Below are 8462 nucleotides of genomic sequence, written 5' to 3'. Positions count from 1 at the left end.
GGGAGAGTATACCCCTCAAACTGACCCTCAGCAACCTCCCAAGCTAGTGAGAGGGTGTTATTTGGGAAAGGAAAAGAGAAAAAACAAAACTTAGACGAGTAACAAAATGAAGGAAAGGAACGGAGTCCCTGAGAGTCCAGGCAATGAGCTCAGTCTCTTCGCATCCTGCTGTCTTATTTAGTTTCCACAACATTGAGCTGGTTTCCATGTGGGTTTTTTTTTCCCCTTGTAAAGCTTATGCTTCTTGAGGGCAAGGAGAGACTGAATACACAAACAGACAATGGCCAGACCATGTATAAAATAGAACTCTGACCCACAACTTGCAGCACCTGCCCGGGAAGCCAAACCACTATCCGCAGCAACCAGTTCGGGAAGCTAAACAAAAACCGCTGTAACAAGCAGCCCCAAAGGGCCAGGACTTGATTAATCACTGCCCACTTCCCTAATATTTGCCCTCACTTTCAATTCAGGACCGACTGGAGAAAGGCAAATAGGTTCAGTGGTAGAATTCTCGCCTTCCATGTGGGAGACCTGAATTCAGTTCCAGCCAATGCCCTTTAAGCATAGCTACTACCCATCTGTCAGTGGAGGCTTGCATGTTGCTATGATGCTGAACATGTTTCAGTGGGGCTTCCAGACCAAGATGGACTAGGAAGAAAGGCCTGGCAATCTACTTCTGAAAATCAGCCAATGAAAATCCTATGAATCCTAACAGTCTCATCTGTAACCAATCATGGGGATAGTGTAGGACTGGGTAGCATTTTGTTCTGTTGTGCATGGGGCCGCCATGAGTCAGGGGCCCAGCTTGAAGGCAGCTAACAACAACCAATAATATTGATGCCCTTCTTCTAGTTAGCGCAACTGCAGTTTCCCCATGCCACCGGCCTCCAATCAGGACATACCTGAAGTTTTCCCTTTTCTCCACTATACAGCTTTCCCACTCTTCTCCCTGCCTCAGAGTCTCTGCCAAAAGCAACTGATGATGGCCGAATAAATCGCCTTTGCTCATTCTCATTTGGGTGGTGTGCCTCATCTGTCTTTATATCCCTTACTTCTTTCCTAGTACCTGGCACGGAAGGTGTTCAATAAAACAGATTAGTAGCCCCATTCGCAGATGAGAAAACTACAGCTGAGAGAGGTAACTCACCTACCAAGACAAACCACAAGACTAGATGCAGGCCTGCCTGGCTCCAAACCAGTCCTTCTCAGTACAACACCACAGGTGGATGAGTGGGAGAGAGAAAGGGGAAGGCAAGAGGTCATGTGAGATTTAAATATCTATTAATAGGCAATGGGTATCGACACTTTAATGTGCTGTGCTTATCAGCTAGGGAAAAGACTGAGTGGGACTGGATGGTGTGGAATATCAACACAGGGGAGCCATTGTCCTGTTTATCCATTCCGATTAGACAATGCTGGGTTCTTCCCCATCTGCCTTGGCTGACCTCACCTAGAAGTGAATAAGGCCAGGACAGCATGACGTCTTATGTCAACATGGAGTCATAGAACTAATAATAGGATCACAGATATATGGACACAATAGCCCAGAACCTCAGATATGGCAGTAGTCAATAAATGCTTGGCCAATGAAAGCAAAGAGCCTAGAACTAGTATCATGGCATAATTTAATTATAGAAACCAACTCAGCAAAGCTGCAAGTTACGTTGAGAAAGCATCGGGACCAGCCCCCGGCCCTTGGGCATGTGAATAGTGTTTTTGGACCAGACAGAAAAAATGGTTGTCTGTTCTTCTTTGAAGATCTCCAGGCAGGGAAACTCCAAACCACTCATTTGTCCATCCATTTGCCCACACAGCACACTTTTATTGAGCATCTACTGTGTGTTGGTGCTAGGTGATGGTGACAACCCGAGGAAGTAGTTTCAGTCCTCCCTGCCCTCCAGGAGCTCTGTGTCTAGGAGGAAACAAACATGTAAATCATGGCAATAAAATGTGATAAAAGTTAAGTTAGAGAGGAGCACACCCTAAGGTAGGAGCCAGGGAGGGAAGGTCCAACTCCTCTGCCAATTTTGTGTTTCAAATTCATTTGACCAGAGACTTCCTTTGGTATAAACTTAAGCTCTCTTACTGTACATTTTGATGTCCCTAATCTTCAATTAAGTGTCTATCAGGTGCCTGGCACTGGCTCAAAAAACTTGTTGAATTAAACCAAGTCAACTTCCTAAGGTTTTTTCCCTTCTCAAGGAGTTTCTGGGTGATGCAAATGGTTGAAGTGCTCAGCTGCTGAACAAAAGGTTGGACGATTGAGTTCACCCTCAGGTGCCTTGGAAGAAAGGCCTGGCAATCTTCTTTTGAAAAATCAACCATTGAAAACCCTATTTTAAAAAAGAAAAGAAAAAACAAACAAAAAAACTATGGAGCACAGTTCTACTCTGACATACATGAGGCCACCATGAGTTGGAATTGACTTGACAGCAACTCATTTTTTTTTTTTTTAAGTATCCTCAAAGTCAGTTATAAATCACCCCCTAGCCTGCCCTTTTGCAGCATAATCTCAACTCTCATGTTGGGAGCAGACGGGATAGTATAGTGGTGAGAGCATCAGATTATAACCTGGGTTCTTATTCCACTCTGCCATTTCTGCTCCCTGTGTAACCTTGGGATGCTACTTTAGGAGATTTCTCGAATATAATCTCTGAACTCCCTCACAATGCCAAGAGCCCATTTCCCGTGTGTGGGTTTTCCAGACTCTACCACAAGAGGGCAGCCTAGGGACTCCTTTGAGGTGTTTTCCTCTAGAGTCCTTTCTCTGCCTCTCTGCCTCACCTGACATCATAGGCCCCCTACTCCCACCCTCACCTTCATTAGGTGGCACTGGAGCCAAAATAGTTGCCAAGGTGACCTCCTCTAAGGGGAGTCTGGCATGTGAGATGAGGCAAGACAGGCCCCTGGACCCTCAGGAAAATTGGCCAAGGGGTCCACACATCCGTTCTTCCTCTCATTGATTATTTACTGAGTTCCTTCCACAAGCCAGGCAGTGCTCTAGAGCTGTGGATACGGGGGAGAGTCAAAGACACAAGGCTGTATCCTCAAGGGGCTTGCTTCTAGTGGGAGCAGTGAACAGCAAACAGCAGCACAGGTGCTGTGTGTAATAGAATGCCACCTAGTGATAAGTGCTATGAAGAAAAATAAGGCAAGGGAGGAAAAGGGAGGGTGATGGTGCATGGGTGCGGGGTGGGGGGTGCAATTTTAAATAGAGAGTCAGGGAAGGCCTCTGAGGAGATGACAGGTGAGCAAGAACTGAATGAAATGAGGGAGCAAATATCGCAGGAGAAAAGGGCAAACAGCTTAGTGTAGTGTGTAGATTACAGCATCAGGACTCCAGGGTGAAATGCCTAGTTACTCACCGTAAGCAGGAAGTTCCTGGGTGGCACAAATGCTTAAGCATTCAGCTGCTAACTGAAAGAGTGGCAGTTTGAGGCACCTTGAAAAAAAGACCTGGCAATCAACTTTCGAAGGATCACAGCCATTGGAAACACTATGGAGCACGGTTCTACTCTGACACACATGGGGTCACCATGAGGTGGGGTCTACTCAACAGCAGCTGTTTTTTTTAAATTTTGTTTTGTTTTTAATTGTAAACATCACGCTTAACTCCCTGAACTTGTGTCTGCAACTCCGAAGAAGGAATAATAATTCCTGTCTCCTAGGGTCACTGAGAGAACAAAAAAATCCTGTACATGCAAATGTTTGCAATGAGCTGAATGCTACAGTAGGTCAGTACCCATTCTGGTGGAGATGTTCTAGTCCTGGGGTCCAGGTGAACCGAGCTGGACACGAGGTGCAAGCCTTTCCAATAGCATTCCATGTTTACAATCACCTTCCTGGAGCTAGGTGAGGCCTCAGGGCCCTAGAAAACACTGGGGAGTAGGAGAAGCTCCTGCTTGCAGGAGCTCTCCGGCCAGAAAGATGCAGACAATCCAGAGATAGGAGAGGACGTGGGCCATGCAGCTCCCATCCCGGACAGCGCTGAGGGCCTCGCCTGGCCCTGCTACAAGTCCATCCAGCCTCTCACAAAAGCACATGTTCAGAGAGCACTTTCAGACCACGCCCTGGCCCTCCCTCCCACCCTTTCCTGTACTGTCACCAAGATGGGAGAGAGGGCTTGGCAGGTCTCTGATTTTGGGTGACCAATAACAATAAAAAGCATTAATAGCATAGTGAAAAGACTGTTTAATAAGTATGCATGATGAGCAGACATGAGTGTTGGATCAGAGATGGAAGGGGGAAATATTATTGTTACTCTGGGAGCTAATCACAGCCTGTGTTCACCTCCTCACAAGATGAAGGAGGGGTGGTGGCCAAAGCAGACGTACTTAAGCAAAGTGATGGAGTCTTGGTCCAGGGAGATGGACTGCTGCTCAGCTGACTTCCTGCTGCTTTAGGGAAGAGGGAATGGGTGGAGACCTCAGGCAGATAGCGTGGTGAGCAAGCTCCCTCCTGCTAAGTCATCCTCTTTCAGGATTCAATGCTCTGACTCCAGGCCTCACTCCTGTGTCCTTTAGAGGTGCCAGTGAGCTGCTAAGAGGGTGGGGACAGGGCGCAAAAAGAGGCTACGTTCCAGGAGGTCAGTTCTAGAGGAGCGAGTGGGGTTCCAGGGAGCCAAGCGGAGAAGGAAGGAAGGGTTGAACTGAGTATGTTGTTGTTCATTGCCATAGAGTCGATTCTGACTCATGGTGACACCATATGTGCAAAGTAGAGCTGCTCCTTAGGGTTTTCAAGGCTATGACCTTTTGGAAGCAGATGGCCAGGGCCTTCTTCTGAGGCTTGTCTGGGTGGGTTCAAATCACCAACCTTTTGGCTAGGAGTTGAGCACTTAACTGTCTGTGCTATCCAAGGACCTTCAAGCTGAGTAGAGACTGCACCACTGTGTCTATTGTGAGGGAGAGGAATAGGGTGCAGATAGCTCCCAAGAACGGTGATTCTCAGCTAGGGCAACACTATGCTGGTGTGGGGGCACCTAAAAGAATCATCTAGGGGTTATTTAAAGCGAGTAGCATTGCCCCTCCCCACCCCAGCATCAGGGGGAAACCCCAGTCCTTCCTTACCATGGCCCTGTCAGCTTGTTACTTGCTAATGGAAGCTGTTGTATCCCTCAGAGAAAGGACATAATCCAGTGGAGTGGTTTAGCAGAGACAGTCACCTGAGAGGAATGAGGGCAGGCCAGGGGAGGCCCGTGGGCAGCATGGGGAGTCAGTGAGTGGCTCTGTGTCAGCAGGGCCCTCCTGGAGGCAAGGCCTTGGTCATCAGATGGCCCCTGCCACCCCAGCACTACACCGGGCTTTGTACCTGGTAGTGTGATTGGGGGGCAGGGGGCGGGGACCAGGGAGATGTGTCCCAGAGTAAGGTAAAAAGGGGAAGTGTGGCCTGGACGCATTCATCCTTTCATTCCAAAAATATCACCCAGTACCTACCATGGCTAAGTACTTGGAGTTCAGTGAACAGACATGTGCTTTGCTCTGTCATGGAGCCCACAGTCCAGTAGGAACTAATTTCTGTCGTATTTTGAACGCTTGTGGGGGTTGCGTAGATTATGTGCTTCAGAGTGTATCTGAGGAGAGGGCGAAGGAGTTGGGCCAGGTAGAACGTGAATCCCACCATTGATCATCTACCACAGGGAAGACTCCACAGATGTAGGTGGGGCACTCCCAAAAGGTAGGCCCAGAAGTAGAGAATAAAACTGGGTGACGCAAATGGTTTGCACTCTTCTACTAATCTAAAGATTGGCGATTCGAAACCACCTATTGTGCTGTGGAAGAAAAGCCTGGCGGTCTGCTTCTGTAACAATTATAGCCAACAAAACCCTATGGAACAGTTCTACTCTGTCACACATGGAGTCACCATGAGTCAGAATTGACTCAGTGGCAACTGGTTTGATTTTGGTTTGGAGATGTTTAGCCCATCACTTCAGGATCCCTGAGCTAAAGAGGGCTCATCTCAGCACAGATGAGGTAGGGCCTCCACATACAAATGTATCTTCTCCTTCTATGTTTTGGTCATGAGAGGGACCAGGCAAAGAGTATGGATGACTCAGGTCCACCCATCCCCACTACAGGAAAAACAACCCAGAGCACATACCCTCCTGGAAGTGGGCCAGGAGTGTCAGCTTCCTACAGCAGGGAGAGCAGGGTGTTGTTGCTAGAGACATGAGTCCATCTCGGGAAGAGAGGGGGAGAGAGAGAGGAGGAGAGGAAAATGCCTTCAACTAGAACAGCACAGAGAGAGATGTGGAGAAGGGGAAGAGCCATAGGTGGAGCCACAGGGTGGCTCTGGGTGACCTCCCTCCACCTCTCCCACCACAAAAGAAGTTCCTCTTTCAGGCCTTTTCTCTTCCTATCTTTTTTTTTTTTAATTGTTATTATTGTGGTAAATATATAGGTAACAGAACATTTGCCATTTCTACAATCTTCATATATACAGTTAAATGACATTAATTACGTCCATCATGTTGTTCAGCCAACATCATTTACCATTCCCAAATTTTTCCATCACCCTTAACTGAAGCTCAGTGTTTCCTAAGCATTGTGTCTTCTTCCTTTTTCCCTCCTTCCCAACACCACCTTAAACCAAAAACCCAAACCCACTACTGTCAAGCTGACGGCGACATATAGCGACACTATAGGACAGGGTAGAACTGCCGCATAGGGTTTCCGAGGTGGTAATCTTTACGGAAGCAAACTGTCACATCTTTCTTCCATGGGGCAGCTGGTAGGTTTGAACTGCCCGCCTTTCAGTTAGCAGCCGAGCGCTTAATCACTGTACCACCAGGGCTCCTTCCACCACTCCTGGTAACCACTAATAAGCTTTGGTCTCTATACACTTGTCTATTCTAGATATTTCAAGTACACAAGATCATACAATATTAGTCTTTTTGTGACTGACTTGTTTCACTCAGCATAGTGTTTTCAAGATTCTTCCTGTCTTTTTTCATCCTTCTCCCAAGCCTAAGCCCTGGGTCTACCAAGGACCCCTACATGCAAAACTTGATCCAGAATTTCTGCCCTGACTTTTGGTGCTGAAGAGGCTGCTGAGTCTGTGGGTGAGTGGTAGACACAGAGTGTGCTGTGGACTCTCTTGCTTTGGGCTTCTTAACTTTTGAGACTTTGATGAAAGCTGGGACCATCTCTCCAGAAAGACACACACACGCAAGGAATTTAGCACATGTTCTTACGGTGTTTAAGGGACTTTTTTTTTTTTAATACTGGTAGCCGAAGGGCAAGGTTTTATTTTATTTATTTATTGATTTATTTTTTATTGTTGTGCTTTAAGTGAAAGTTTACAATTCAAGTTAGTCTCTCATGCAAAAATTTATACATACACTGTTTTGTGACCCTACTTGCTCTCCCTATACTGTGACAGCACACTCTTCTTTTCCACCCCGGATTTCCCATGTCCATTCAACCAGCTCCTGACCCTCTCTGCCTTCTCATCTCACCTCTGGACAGAAGCTCTCCATTTAGTCTCATGTATCTACTTGAGCTAAGAAGCACACTCTTCATGAGTATCATTTTATGCCCCATAGTACAGTCTAATCTTTGTCTGGAGAGTTGGCCTCAGGAATGGCTTTAGTTTTGGGCTAACAGAGAGTCCGGGACCATGTCTTCCAGGGTCCCTCCAGTCTCAATCAAACCATTAAGTCTGGTCTTTTTACTATAATTTGAGTTCTGCACCTTACTTTTCTCCTGCTCCATCAAGGACTTTCTGTTGTGTTCCCTGTCAGGCCGGTCATTGTGGTAGCCGGGCACCATCTAGTTCTTCTGGTGATGAAGTCTCTGGTTTATGTGGCCCTTTCTGTCTCTTAGGCTAATACTTTCCTTGTGTCCATGGTGTTCTTCATTCTCCAGCATTTAAGGAACTTCTGAGGTCTGTCCCTGAGCCACTGCCATTAATTTATAGCATGATGTCAGCTGCACAGAGCTAATGGTACCTACATGGGCTTTGTAGTCCAACAAGCTTGGGTTTCTTTTCCAAACTCTTCTGCTCACTAGGGTGCTGGTTTGGGGCAAATAATGCAAACTCAGTTTTCTCCTCCATGAAATAGGAAGAAAATTTACTTGCCCCGTAAGGTTGTTGTGTGAATTACACAGAAAACACACGTTGTCCAGGGCTAGATGGTAACTGCATGTGAGTATTTACATTCAAATTAATTTAAATGAAATAATAATTAAATTTGAATAGCTGATTCTTCTAGAGTCAGCTGTTGCCCTACTCAAAATCCTTCAGTTCTCTGTGCCCTCCCACATTTACTCCATTCCCTATGAAATCCAAATTCCTTTAGCTTGGTGTTATCCAGTTGCCCTTGAGTTGATTCTGACTCATGGCAACCCCAGGAGTGTCAGAGTAGAACTGTGCTCCAAAGGTTTTTAGTGGCTGATTTTTTGGAGGTAGATTGCTGGATCCTTCTTCAAGGCACCTCTAGGTGGACTTGAACTTCCAACCTTTCC

The sequence above is a fragment of the Trichechus manatus genome, unplaced genomic scaffold (assembly GCF_000243295.1).
Source record: "Trichechus manatus latirostris isolate Lorelei unplaced genomic scaffold, TriManLat1.0 scaffold00295, whole genome shotgun sequence".
Classification (NCBI taxonomy): Eukaryota; Metazoa; Chordata; class Mammalia; order Sirenia; family Trichechidae; genus Trichechus; species Trichechus manatus.
The sequence above is the reverse complement of the archived record's forward strand: the minus strand, read 5'-3'. Positions refer to the sequence as shown.